Raw genomic sequence first — 15,708 nt, forward strand, 5'->3', positions numbered from 1 at the left:
AGAGGTAACGTAGTACAACACAGTTAATTAACCACAGTCCCTTTCTTCTGGGATCGCTTGCTGGTTCTGAAGAATTCTCTGCTATATTGATCGAGAGTGACATCAGCAAGAGATGGTCCTTTGACGAGTCAAATCTAATGCATCGAAAGATCATCACCGTCGACGTCGATTGTGCTTGCTGTTATTGGTCTCGTCGCTGTCATGGCTAGCAATTAGCTGATTTATATATTAGCGATCTCGTATCCTCTTAGTAGATATGGATTAGGTTTACTAACATAATTGACTTAGTCATTCATCTCTCTCGCTTGTATATATAGTAACTGATGTAAAATCTCCACTGTATGTCTTAGTTTTGTTGCATCAAAGCCAAGCGTACAAGTGTATGCATATTGAATTTGCATCAAAACACAAGTCTACAAGTACAGGTACATGCATATTGTGCATGCATATGCAGATGTAGTACCCGCATACAACTAGTGATGCATCAATCTATCTCTTCTCTCTATATACACACCCTACAAAGTAAGCTAGTCATGTGGATGCATGCACCTCGGAGTTCATGCATGTACGTGCTACATATAAACATTCTGATTTCTGGTCTGGCTAGTTTAATTCCAATTTGGCCTCATCCAGATCTTATCGGATCCAGTCGTTTATCAATCGTTGGGACCCGTGGGATCCGCCATCGATCTCTAGCACCCTGCTCGATCGATGATGTGGTGTTACACTTGTCCTCCCGCTGGGCTACCCGGAGGTGCGTGGACGGGCCATGCATGCATGTGTTGCTCTTGGATCGATCGATCGAGCACTCTTCGTGCGTGCATGCATGCGTGACACCGTCCGTGCCCTATGTATAGCGTCTACTCGGCCAGCTTAGCTCAGCTCAGTGCCGAGTGCCGACAACAGATCGCCTAAGGCTCCTATGGTAGCTCCTATGATGAACGAAGCAATCAAATCGCAATTCCGTCACTTCAGGTAGCTCATGGGTACCTCTGATATGTCTAGGAGACATTGCGAACTTACTTCCTTCGTTTTTATTTACTCCGCATATTAAAGTTGATTGAAGTCAAACTTTATAATGTTTGACAAAATTTATATAAAAAATATAAATATTTAACATAATAAATCTATATGATGTGGAAATACATTCAACAACAAATCTAATGTTATTGATTTTTTATTGTATATGTTAATATTTTTGTTTATAAGCTTTATCAAAGTTTGTAAAGCTTGACTTTGCTCAAAACAAATATGCAGAGTAAATAAAAACGAAAGAAGTACTATAGTAGCTAGCTGAACAAGCACGTTTGGCTTAATGCACCCTATATAAAAAAGTACTCCCCTTGTTCCAAAATATAAGAACATTTTTAACATTACACTAGTGTCAAAAACGTTCTTATATTATAGGACGGAGGGAGTATTTAACAAAAAGTACTACAATTAGGGTTTTGATCCCATGGAACTACCACTTCAAATGACCAGGTGTAGCTATTTTTCTTGAAAAAAACTACCACTTTTGATTAGTGACCGTTTTAGACGATTTTAAAGGAGATTATGGCAGCTGTGGCCCACATGTCAGGCTGACCGTTATGTTTGATCGTTATGACAGGAAGGTCTCACATGTCCGCAGTCTCTCTCTCCTGCATCCACTGCGCTCATCTTTCGCTGGTATTCTCTCAAACACCATGAGGTCACACAGGACGGCGTCTGGGCGACAGAGGGATAAGCCCACATGGTGCACTTGTTGACACCCACTGTGGTGAGGCCTGCAGCAGCCGTCGGACACGGTCGCGCAGAGCGCGACGACGGCGCCGCGGCCCCACGAGCTACTCATGCTCCACGACCGGCACGCGAGTGAGGCGCGTGACCTGCTGGTGGGCGGTGCCGGTGCACACAAGGAGGAGCGATGAATTGCTTCACCCCGGCACGACGGGGAAGACGGCGACACGGGCATTGTCGCTATCGTAGATGACCCCACATTGTCCTACACTTCCCGTGTCTACGGCCATGTTTGTTGTCCCTGCGGCTGCGCCATGCAGGCAGAGACAGAAGCCGGGTGCGCAGAGATCGACGAGTCGGTGGCCAGCGTGTCCGTGTCCGCCGCCATCATCGAGGAGAAGCAGAACATGGGAGGCCACCGTCGCATGGGTCCCATCAAGGCCACTGCCGAGGCGGCGCCGGCGTACATAGTCGGTGTCTTGCCCGAATCTTCTTTAGCACAGATCATCGCCGACCCTGCATGGGCTCCACGGAAGCGAAGGCGCCACCCTCCCCTCCTGCTGAAGTATCAGCATGGGGCTCCACTCCGACGAGCGGTGGGGAAGCGAGTTGTCCTTTCTGCTGAAGCATATATCTCTGGGGTTCCCAGCAATTCGGTGATCAGGCTGCCAGACATAAGGAAGACAAAGGGATCAGTGGGCGACCATTTAGACTAGGTCTTAATGGTACCTCCCGAGGCAGACTAGCACCACTTAGTTGATGTAAATGTAATGAAATTCGTCATGTTTATATGAAAATCTGTCATGTTTATACATGTTTGCATGAATTTCATCCGGTTTGTTGAACAACAGTCAAACCACCAGGCCAACCCACCACTACTGCACAGATACTTTCTTTTCTTTCATTTTATTTACTTTCGTCACGTTCGCCAAAGCCCCGGTTTTGGGAAGCTTCCTAAACCGGTTTTTCCCTATTCATGATTTAGTTTGCGGACGGTTTTATTGGGCTTCTTTTATTATTATTTTATTTTTAAAATTTCATTATTCTTTTCAAAGCTGATGAACTTTTGTTTAACATTGATGAAGTTTCTTTTAAGTTGGAAGAACATTTTCATAAAATCGATGAATTTTTTTGAATTTGATGAACTTTTTAAAATTCGATGAACCTTTTCAAATTTGGTGAACTCTATTTCAAATTCAATGAACATTTTTCAAATTCGATGAACTTTTTCTTAAGTTTGTGGAAAAAATTCAAAGTTCGTAAGCATTTTTGAATTCACAATTTTTTTGATCTTTTTAAGAAAAAACATATTATTTTAGAAGTTAACTGCGACTTTTTTGAGAGGCTGGTCCACGACTTTATGGCGCTCGAACAATCAGGGAGGGGGCCGTTGAAGTGATTGAGCAGGGGGGACTGGTGAAGCACTCGCCTCACATGGGCTGGCCCACGAGCAGGGGCGCGTGAGCACCCGTTCCTTCAAGTGGAGCTGAAGGCACCGCTTAGGAGCTCCACTATCTACGACGCTCGCGAGACCATAGAATGATTTTTTAGACAACAGATCATAGAATAATGACACCCGTGTTTATTTCTTGGGCCCTAATATCTCACAACTAATCGCAAGGGAGGAGGGTGAATCCGAGCGAATTTGATCGCTCGGGGGTGCTCCTCCCACATAACGAATCGCGTGTGTGCCTATGTCTTGCTTATAGCGAGATACAAGGCTACCTCGCCTGGGTGGACAATACAGCTGGTTAGTGGTGGACCGGCTTATCATGATGATTTCACACCATGCCACACTGACATCATTTGAAGTTTGTTTTTCTTCTTTTCTTATTTTTATTTTTATTTTAAATGAATATATTTCAAAACATAAATTTACTTAAGAAAATTTGAAAACCGTTGATTTGTAAAAAAATATGACAGTACAAAAGAAATGTTAGCAGAAGTAAAAAAAATGTTGATAACTTTCAAAAAAATGATGGGGACAATGAACAAAATTTCCATGTTTTTAAAAATGCACGTATTTCTTTTGAAGAATGTATATACAATGTAGAAAAAGCTTTTCCATACAATAAAAAATGTTTTGTACCATTTAAACACATGTACATGACGCTTTAAATAAATGTTCCTGCATTTATAAAAATATACATTTTAATAAATGTCTACACAATTTAGAAAATAGTTCACGTAGTTTTATAACAAAAACTATTATCATTTGGAAAAAAAATCAACTCATATATAGGAACATGTTGGTCATGTGTTAAAAAAATCAAAGCATGTACTAAAAATGTACATCATGTATTTAAGATAAAATTAATCTGTATCACAAAAATGTTTTACATGTACACTACAATATTTATTGTGTACTAAAAAGTAGTAATGTGTTAAAAAAATAACACAAACGAAAACCAACATAGGAACAAAAAGGAAATCGAAGACAAAACTAAGAAAACTGAGTAAGAAACACAAAAACCGTATAACAAATAAATAAAAAACAAATGAAACCAATGAAAAAACAAAGTATAATGAAGACAGTAAAATGGTAGAAATCCAAACAGTGTTAGGCCAGGGCCGGTCACGCGGCGCATCAGGCCAGGGGAGCTACCATCTCGCTATGCGAGATATAGCTCCCGCGGCTCACACGCGTTCACATCTGGACTCCCTCCCGCTCGATGGTAAAACGCGGGGTGGCCCGCCCATTAACTCGGAGCGTAAGATTTATGTTTTTTTTACTCTTTTTTTCGTTTTTCCAACTACACCAAAAAACCTATAAATGTTAAAAAAATCAAGTATATTGAAAAAGTGTAGAAATTCAAAATAGTGTTCATAATTATAAAAAATATCCAGAAATGTTCCGTGAATCTTTTATAAAATTGCAAATTTTGATTTGTTCATGATTTCAATTAATATCATGAACCCATTTTTTCGTGAATTTAAAAGATGTTCATGAATATGAAAAACGTTCATGAAATTGAAAAAATCATGAATTTGGAAAATGTTTTTTTATGTAAAAAATTGTGACGAATTAAATGTTTATGGGCTAAAACATATTCCCGAAATTTTAAAACTCCCAAATTTAAAATAAAAGGTAAATTAAAATGAGAAAATAACAAACAAAAGGGGATTAAAAAATGAAATAGAAGGTAAAATGAACACTTCAAGAAAACAAAAAAGAGCATTTTGGAATCTTTGCCAAAACTGGGTCGATGGTTCGCGAAGTTTCTCAGTACCAGCTTCTCTACTTCTCACTAACTCCTGCTAAACTAGTCGGCCAAGTACTAGCGTGTCATCAGCAAGCGCTATAGTGTCGTTTGCAAAGAGCGATACATAGTATTTGCACAAATATATGGGTTGAGTGGGGGGGCTCTCTATTGTACAAGCCTTGTACAATAAGACCAAAAAATCAAGTGGGGGCACTCACCCCCACTAGGCTGATTGTGTGCCCGCCCATATATGTCACAATATTTTGTAAGACATAAGACATAACAATTCATAGGAAAAAAGACACTTTATAAAAACAACACTTCACTGATGTTTCTCGAAGTGAAGGTGAATGTTGAAGGCGATGAAGTCATCGTCGGTCTTTCTTTTCTTTCTCGTGTCAGTGAATTACACTTGTTCTTCAGTGAGGGATTTGGCTTGCGTGCCAACATCTAGGTAGCAGGGGTGGAGCAGAGGAGCTTGAGCCACGTTGCGGTGGCGCGAACAACGCCCAGTTGCTCGACCGACGCGGGGGTTCTTCGTTGTCATGCACTGACCAGCGAAAGGATAGGGAAAGGGAAAGCTCTTGGCCGTTCTCCATCTCCATGAGGTCTAAATCGACTCCATCTAATTGGTCTGAGTCGTCATATGACATGGCTATGTCAGATAGGGTCAGATCAATGACGTATGGGGGTTGATGAAGCTAGGGTTGTGGGGGGAAGCGAACATGAGAGGATAGAATGGAGGGAGGCAGTGTGTGAGGTAGGTTGTGGGGCCGGCAGGGGTATTGTTTGTTTTGGGATGGGCCTAGGGTTTGGGTTGATGTCGTGGACATGTCGGAACTGCGAGGACAACCCCATTTCTTCCCCACATACCATTCATCCCTAGCTGGGTTCTTGGGATATCTTGATTCTCTTTATGATGATGTAAGGGTCGGCAACAATGAATAAGGAATCGACGGGTTGGGTTTGGGGAAGTTTGGATAATCTGGACACATCACAAACTCGAGAGTTCTGCGTACATGCGCGCGTGCATGGAAGCGAGGGCACTGCGCTGTCGGTCAGACATACGGGGCCAGTTTGAATTACACTTTTTTGTACGTGCATCTCCTGAGATGTTATGCCACTTTAATAAGAATAGTCTTGATTATGTAATCTCATCAAATTGCTTCTCCTTTTATCTCATTTAAAGTTTTTCCCTCATTTTGTTTGGTGGGGTCCCATTGTCTGTCTAAAATGGTGTGCGGACTTTGATGCCGTATGAGTGGCACTTTCCCCAAGACGGGATTGGATGTGGTGAAAGGACATCTAGACCCTAATGTGGGTTTTGGTGCTAATCACATTATGTTTTGAAGACTAATTGTGCTTAAAGTGCTTCTACATAGCATATGCCCTTCAAAATGAAATATAAAGTTGGTCGGCGACTCCTAAGCAAAATTGATAAAATAAGATGACACGCCGCATTTCTACCAACGATTTCTCATTTTCAGTTATAGGTATGACGTACTATAAGAGAATCTCTTATGTGTGCTCTAAAATAGGGCAGTAGTCGTGGCCCCCAGCTTTTAGGGCTTGGAGGAAAAAAACTTCCTCCAGTAGTAGCCCTATATACTGTCCTATTGAAAGTGCACGACATCAACCAGAGGGGGTGAATGGGAGCTTTTTAAAATTTCTTGAAAGGAGCTAATTCTTCAAAGAATAACAGTATGAAGAACAATTAGACAGAAGACAATCTAGGCTACGCATGCAAATCAGAATGAGGACCATGTTATCGGGACAAAGCTAAGCATGCAGACTAGGTAGTAGTACATGTAGAATAGGCAAACATACAGATATACACACTTAAGTACTGCAAGACTGAAGATAAAACACAACATGGCGTGAACTGGCGTAATTGAGAGTCTTTAGACAAAGTCTTCAAGGAAAGGGAGACAAAGTCTTCAACACACAAATACAAGAAGTAAAGATTCAAAGAAACAAAATAGGATTGCTCCATGAAGACAATGAATTTGTTCGACCAGTTTTAGTTGTTGTGACAACTGTACGTGTGGTTGGAGAGGCTTGGGATTTAACTTAGACGACACTTAGTCTTCACCTTATTCTCCTTGATATAAGATCACTTAGACCTCGCCCAAATCACTCATGGAAACTCTTCAAGTTAGACTTCCAAAACCTTCACAGACTATTTCTATGGTACCCCACATGTTCTTCTTGGATGCTCATAACATGACGCCTTACTGTTGGGAAGATCACAACCGAATGGAGTTGTTGAGCAAAAGAATAGAACTCTCATCGAAATGGCGAGAAGAATGCTCAGTGAGTATAAAACTCCTATTCGCTTCTGGGCTGATGCTATTAACACTGCTTGTCATGTTGTGAATCGTGTTTATCTTCACAATTCCTTAAGAAAACTTCATATGAGCTCATCACTGGCAAGAAACCAAATTTTTCTTATTTACGTGTTTTTGGTGCACCTTGTTATATTCGTGATATGAATCATAATTTCAAGTTTGCACCTAAGGCACATGAAGGTTTTCTTCTTGGTTATGGCTCGAACTTGCATACTTATCGTGTCTATAACTCTAACCATGGAAAAGTTATGGAAATGGTAAATGTGCGGTTTGATGAATCTAATGGCTTCCAAAAGGAGCACATGCCTAATGTGATAGATGAACCATCAATTTCGGATGCTATTTGGCAAATGGCCATTGGGAGCGTCAGGCCAGTCGAAGTAAATGTACCTGACTCTTCCGATGATTATGCCCCCATGACTCAAAGCAGAACACGACAAGCCACTTCTGAAGAAAATGCCACTCCGAACACAAATGTCAACCAGAATGCAAATGCCAATGGCAATCCCGATGAAATCGGTGACAGAAATGCTCCTCCTGATGCTGATGCTGAGGAAAAAGAAAATGATCATCAATATGAAAATCCTCCCCCATGAGTGGCTAATCGAGTTGACCCTACATTAATTCTCAAAGATCTCAAGAATCTAGGTTATCATTCCACAACTCATTCTCGCACTCATTTGTCTAACTACTATGGAAGTTTCTCCTTTGTGTCATTGGCAGAACCTACCAAGTATGAGGAAGCCATGAATGATCCCGATTGGATGAATGCCATGCAAGAAGAGTTGGTTCAATTCGAATTGAATGATGTATGGGAATTGGTCGACAAACCGAATCCTAAGAAGCACAATATCATCGGCACAAAATGGATATTCTAGAATAAGCAAGATGAAAATGGCATTGTTGTGAGAAATAAAGCACGTCTTGTCGCTCAAGGGTATACGCACGTAGAAGGTATTAATTTCGGTGAAACATATGCTCTTGTTTCTTGCCTTGAGTCAATTTGTATTCTTCTCACTTATGCAAACTACAATGATATCCTGCTTTATTAAATGGATGTGAAAGGTGATTTCCTTAATGGTGAAATTGATGAGGAAGTATATGTTAGGCAGTGATGGAAATATGCCCTAGAGGCAATAATAAAATGGTTATTATTATATTTCCTTAATCATGATAAAGGTTTATTATTCATGCTAGAATTGTATTGATCAAAAACTTAAATACATGTGTGAATACATAAACAAATACCATGTCCCTAGTAAGCCTCTACTAGACTAGCTTGTTGATCAAAGATGGTTAAGGTTTCCTAACCATAGACATGTGTTGTCATTTGATAACAGGATCACATCATTGGGAGAATGATGTGATGGACAAGACCCATCTATTAGCTTAGCATATTGATCGTTTAGTTTATCGCTATTGCTTTCTTAATGTCAAATAAATATTCCTTCGACTATGAGATTTTGCATCTCCCGGATACCAGAAGAATACCTTGTGTGTTATCAAATGTTACAACATAACTGGGTGATCATAAAGATGCTCTATAGGTATCTCGGAAGGTGTTTGTTGAGTTGACATAGATCGAGATTAGGATTTGTCACTCCGAGTATCGGAGAGGTATCTCTGGGCCCTCTCAGTAATACACATCATAAGAAGCCTTGCAAGCAAAGTGACTAATGAGTTAGTTGCAAGATGATGTATTATGGAATGAGTAAAGAGACTTGCCGGTAATGAGATTGAACTAGGTATGAAGATACCGGTGATCAAATCTCGGGCAAGTAACATACAAATAGACAACGGAAATTACGTATGTTGTCATAAGGTTCGATCGATAAAGATCTTCGTAGGATATGTAGGAGCCAATATGGGCATCCAGGTTCTGCTATTGGTTATTGACTGAAGAGGTTTCTCGGTCATTTCTACATAGTTCTCGAACCCGTAGGGTCCGCACGCTTAACGTTCATTAATGATATATTGTTATATGAGTATATGATTTGGTGACCGAATGTTGTTCGGAGTCCCGGATGAGATCACGGACATGACGAGGAGTCTCGAAATGGTCGAGAGGTAAAGATTGATATATAGGACGATGGTATTCGAACACCGGAAGTGTTTCAGAGTGTACTGGGTAGTCAACGGAGTACCAGAGGGCCGGGGGTACCGGACACCCCTGGGAGGTTAGTGGGCCTATTGGGCCATCAGAGGGGAGGACACTAGCCCACATTGGGCTGGCGCACCACCCATGGTAGCTGCCCAAGTGGGGAGAGGAAAAGGGGGGATTCGGCCTCCCCCTTCCTTCCCTCTTCCCCCTTTACTTCCCCCTCCGACAAATATGGCAGGGAGGGGCGCGGCCAAGGCAGGAGCCCAAATAGGATTCGGACCTACTTGGGGCGCCCCTTGGTATCTCCCCTCTCCCTCCCACCTATATATATGTGGGAGGGGGGCGCCTAGCACAGCGCAACATTGTCTTAGCCGTGTGCGGCGCCCCCCTCCACCGTTTACACCCTCAGTCATATTTTCGTAGTGCTTAGGCGAAACCCTGCGGAGATAGCTTCACCATCACCATCACCACGCCGTCGTGCTACCAGAACTCATCCACTAGCTTGCTGTCTTGCTGGATCAAGAAGGCGGAGGACTTCACCGAGCTGAACATGTGTTGAACGCGGAGGTGTCGTATGTTCGATACTCAATCCATTGGAGCACGAAGAAGTTCGACTACATCGACCGCGTTAACAAACGCTTTCGCTTATGGTCTATGAGGGTGCGTAGACACACTCTCCCCTCTTGTTGCTATGCATCTCCATGGATAGATCTTGCGTGTGTGTAGAATTTTTTTTGTTTTCCATGCAACCCTTCCCAACAGTGGCATCCGAGCCAGGTCTATGCATAGATGATATGAACGAGTAGAACACAAAGAGTTGTGGGCGGTGATAGTCATGCTTCTTACCACAAACGTCTTATTTTGATTCGGCGGTATTGTAGGATGAAGCACCCCAGACCAACCTTACATGTCCACGCACATGAGACCGGTTCCACCAACAGACATGCAACTAGTTTTGCATAAAAGTGGCTAGCGGGTGTCTGTTTCTCCCACTTTCGTTGAATCTAATTTGACTACGGTTGGTCCTTGAAGAAGGTTAAAACAACAAACTTGATGAATCATCGTTGTGGTTTTTTGCGTAGTTAAGAATGGTTCTTGATAGAAGCCCGTAGCAGCCACGTAAAACTTGCAGCAACAAAGTAGAGGATGTCTAACTTGTTTTTGCAGGGCATGTTGTGATGTGATATGGTCAAGACTTGATGTGATATATGTTGATGTATGAGATGATCATGTTTTGTAATATCGACAACTGGTAGGAGCCTTAGGGTTGTCTCTTTATTCTATGAAAAGCAAGCACCATGTAATTTCTTTACTTTATCGCTATGCGTTAGCAATAGTTGTAGAAGTAATAGTTGGTGAGACGACCCCGACGCAATGATGGAGATCAATGTGTCGAGCCGGTGATGATGGAGATCATAACGATGCTTTGGAGATGGAGATCAAAAGCACAAGATGATGATGGCCATATCATGTCACATATTTTGATTGCTTGTGATGTTTATCTTTTATGCATCTTATTTTGCTTAGAATGACGATAGCATTCTAAGATGATCGCTTCACTAAATTTCAAGATAAAAGTGTTCTCCCCGAGTATGCATTGTTGCCAAAGTTCGTCGTTTCGAAGCACCATGTGATGATCGGGTGTGATAGACTCTACGTTCATATACAATGGGTGTAAGACAATTTTGCACATGCAGAATACTTAGGTTAAACTTGACGAGCCTAGCATGTACATACATGGTCTCGGAACACTAGAGACCGAAAGGTCGAACGTGAGTCATATAGTAGATATGATCAACATAGAGATGTTCACCATTGATGACTACCCCATCTCACGTGGTGATCGAACATGTGTTAGTTGATTTGGATCATGTATCAGTTAGATAAACTTGAGGGATGTTTATTTAAGTGGGAGTTCATTAGTAATTTGATTAAAGAACTTAATTTATCATGAACTTAGTATTAATAGTTTTGCATATCTATGTTGTAGATCAATAGCTCGCAATATAGCTCCCCTATTTTTGATATGTTCCTAGAGAAAACTAAGTTGAAAGATGATGGTAGCAATAAAGCGGACTGGGTCCATGATCTAAGGATTATCCTCATTGCTGCATAGAAGAATTGTGTCCTTGATGCACTGCTTGGTGACAGACCTATTGTAGGAGCAGATGCAGGCATTATGAATGTTTGGCAAGCTTGATATGATGACTACTTAATAGTTTAGTGCACCATGCTTTACGGCTTAGAACCGGGACTTCAAAAACATTTTGAACACCACAGAGCATATGAGATGTTCCAAGAGCTGAAATTGGTATTTCAGACTCATGCCCATGTCGATAGGTATGAGACCTTTGACAGGTACTTTGCCTACAAGATGGAGGAGAATAGCTCAGCCAGTGAGCATGTGCTCAGAATGTCTAGGTACTACAATCACTTGAATCAAGTGGGAGTTAATCTTCCAGATAATATAGTGATTGACAATGTTCTCTAGTCACTATCACCAAGTTACTAGAACTTCGTGATGAACTTTAATATGCAAGGGATGACAAAAATGATTCCCGAGCTCTTCGCGATGCTGAAATCGACAAAGGTAGAAATCAAGAAAGAGCATCACGTGTTGATGGTTAACAAGATCACTAGTTTCAAGAAAAAGGGCAAGGGAAAGAAAAGGAACTTCAAGAAGAATGGCAAGAAAGTTGCCACTCCCGTAAAGAAGCCCAAAGCTGGACCTAAGCCTGAAACTAAGTGCTTCTACTTCAAAGGGAATGTTCACTGGAAGCGGAACTGCCCCAAATACTTGGCGGATAAGAAGGATGGAAAAGTGAACAAAGGTATATTTGATATACATATTATTGATGTGTACTTTACTAATTATTGTAGCAACCCCTGGGTATTTGATACCGATTCAGTTGCTAAGATTAGTAACTCAAAACTGGAGTTGCAGAATAAATAGAGACTAGTTAAGGACGAGGTAATGATGTGTGCTGGAAGTGATTCCAAGGTTGATACGATCACCATCGCACACTCACTCTACCTTCGGGATTAGTGTTAAGCCTAAATAAATGTTATTTGGTGTTTGCATTAAGCATGAACATGATTAGATCGTGTTTATTGAAATAGGGTTATTCATTTAATTCAAAGAATAATTGTTCTTCTATTTACATGAGTAAAACCTTCTATGGTCATACACCCAATGTGAATGGTTTATTGAATCTCGATCAAAATAATACACATATTCAAAATATTGATGCCAAAAGATACAAAGTTGATAATGATAGTGCAACATACTTGTGGCACTGTCGTTTAGGTCATATTGGTGTAAAGTGCATGAAGAAACTCCATGTGATGAACTTTTGGAATCACTTGATTATGAATCATTTGATACTTGCGAACCATGCCTCATGGGCAAGATGACTAAAAGTCCATTCTCTGGAACAATGGAGCGAGCTAATGACTTACGAAAATAATGCATACTAATGTATGCGGTCCGATGAGTGTTGAAGCATGCGGCGGGTATCGTTATTTTCTGACCTTTAGAGATGATTTCAGTAGGTATATGTATATCTACTTGATGAAACACAAGTCTGAAACATTTGAAAAGTTCAAAGAATTTCAGAGTGAATTGGAGAATCATCGTAACAAGAAAATAAAGTTTCTACAATCCGACCGCGGAGGCGAATATTCGAGTTACGAGTTTGGCCTTCATTTAAAACAACATGGAATTGTTTCACAACTAACGCCACCTGGAACACCACAACGTAATGGTGTGTCCGGACATTGTAACCACACTTTATTGGATATGGTGCGTTCTATGATGTTATGCATTAGCTAGAGACAGCCACATTCATGTTAAATAGGGCACCGTCTAAATCCTTTGAGATGACACCATATGAACTATGGTTTGGCAAGAAACATAAGCTATCGTTTCTTAAAGTTTGGGTTGCAACACTTATGTCAAAAGGCTTCGGCCTGATAAGCTCGAACCCAAATTGGAGAAGTGCGTCTTCATAGGATACCCTAAGGAAACAATTGGGTACACCTTCTACCATAGATCCGAAAGTAAAGATCTTCGTTGCCAAGAATGGAACCTTTCTAGAGAAGGAGTTTCTCTTGAAAGAAGTAATTGGGATGAAAGTAGAACTTGATGAGGTAATTGTACTTCTCTCAATTTGGAAAGTAGCACATCAAAGAAATCCGTTCCCATGATGCCTAAACCAACTAGAGAGGAAGCTAACGATGATGATCATGAAACTTAAGATCAAGTTGCTACTGGACCTCGTAGGTCGAACAGAGCATGTTCTGCACCAGAGTGGTACGGTAATCCTGTCCTGAAAGTCCTGTTATTTGACCATGGTGAACCTACGAACTATGAAGAAGCTATGATGAGCCCAGATTTAGATAAATGGCTTGATGCCATGAAATCTGAGATAGGATCCATGTATGAGAACAAAGTGTGGACTTTGGTGGACTTTCCCGATGATCGGCAAGCCACTAAGAATAAATGGATCTTCAAGAAGAAGATAGGCGTTGATGGTAATGTCACCATCTACAAAGCTCGACTTGTCACGAAAGCTTTTCGACAATGCTTAAGTCAATCCGAATCATGTTAGCAATTGCTGTATTTTATAATTATGAAATATGGAAAATGGACATCAAAACTGCATTCCTTAATGGATTTCTTAAAGAAGAGTTGTATATGATGCAACCAGAAGGTTTTGTCGACCCTAAAGGTGCTAAAAAAGTGAGTGGGAGCTCTATAACATTTCTAATATTATATGTGGATGACATATTGCTGATTGGAAATGATATAGAATTTCTGGATAGCATAAAAGGATACTTGAATAAGAATTTTTCAATGAAAGACCTCGGTGAAGCTACTTACATATTAGGCATCAAGATCTATAGAGATAGATCAAGACACTTGATAAGATTTTCAATGAGTACATACCTTGACAAGATTTTGAAGGAGTTCAAAATGGATCAGTTAAAGGAGTTCTAGCCTGTATTGCAAGGTGTGAAGTTGAGTAAGACTCAAATCCTGACCACGATAGAAGTTAGAGAGAGAATGAAAGTCATTCCCTATGCCTCAGCCATAGGTCTATAAAGTATGCCATGCTGTGTACCAGACCTATTGTGTGCTTTGCCATGAGTTTGGCAAGGGGGTACAATGGTGATCTAGGAGTACATCACTGGACAACGGTCAAAATTATCCTTAGGTACCTTAAAGATGACTAAGAAATGTTTCTTGGTTATGGAGGTAATAAAGAGTTCGTCGTAAAGGGTTATGTCGATGCAAGCTTTGACACCGATCCAGATGACTCTTAGTCTCAATCTGGATACATATTGAAAGTGGGAGCAATTAGCTAGAGTAGCTCCATGTAGAGCATTATAGACATAGATATTTGCAAAATACATACAGATCTAAATGTGACAGACCCGTTGACTAAACCTCTCTCACAAGCAAAACATGGTCACACCTTAGTACTCTTTGGGTGTTAATCACATGGCGATGTGAACTAGATTATTGACTCTAGTAAACTCTTTGGGTGTTGGTCATATAGTGATGTGAACTATGGGTGTTAATCACATGGCGATGTGAACTAGATTATTGACTCTAGCGCAAGTGGGAGACTGAAGGAAATATGCCCTAGAGGCAATAATAAAATGGTTATTATTATATTTCCTTAATCATGATAAAGTTTTATTATTCATGCTAGAATTGTATTTGACCAGAAACTGAAATACATGTGTGAATACATAAACAAATACTATGTCCCTAGTAAGCCGCTACTAGACTAGCTCGTTCGTCATAGATGGTTAAGGTTTCCTGACCATAGACATGTGTTGTCATTTGATAACGGGATCACATCATTAGGAGAATGATGTGATGGACAAGACCCATCCGTTAGCTTAGCATATTGATTGTTCAGTTTATTGCTATTGCTTTCTTAATGTCAAATACATATTCCTTTGCCTATGAGATTATGTAACTCTCGGATATCCGAGGAATACCTTGTGTGCTATCAAATGTCACAACGTAACTGTGTGATCATAAAGATGCTCTAAAGGTATCTCCGAAGGTGTTTGTTGAGTTGGCATAGATCGAGGTTAGGATTTGTCACTCCGAGTATCGGAGGTGTATCTTTGGGCCCTCTCGGTAATACACATCATAAGAAGCCTTGCAAGCAAAGTGACTAATGAGTTAGTTGCAAGATGATGTATTATGGAACGAGTAAAGAGACTTCCGGTAACGAGATTGAACTAGGTATGAAGATACCGACGATCAAATCTCGAGCAAGTGACATACCTATAGACTAAGGGAATTACGTATGTTGTC

The sequence above is a fragment of the Triticum urartu genome, chromosome 7A (genome assembly GCF_056163025.1).
Source record: "Triticum urartu cultivar PI428250 chromosome 7A, HENAU_Tu73, whole genome shotgun sequence".
Taxonomy (NCBI): Eukaryota; Viridiplantae; Streptophyta; class Magnoliopsida; order Poales; family Poaceae; genus Triticum; species Triticum urartu.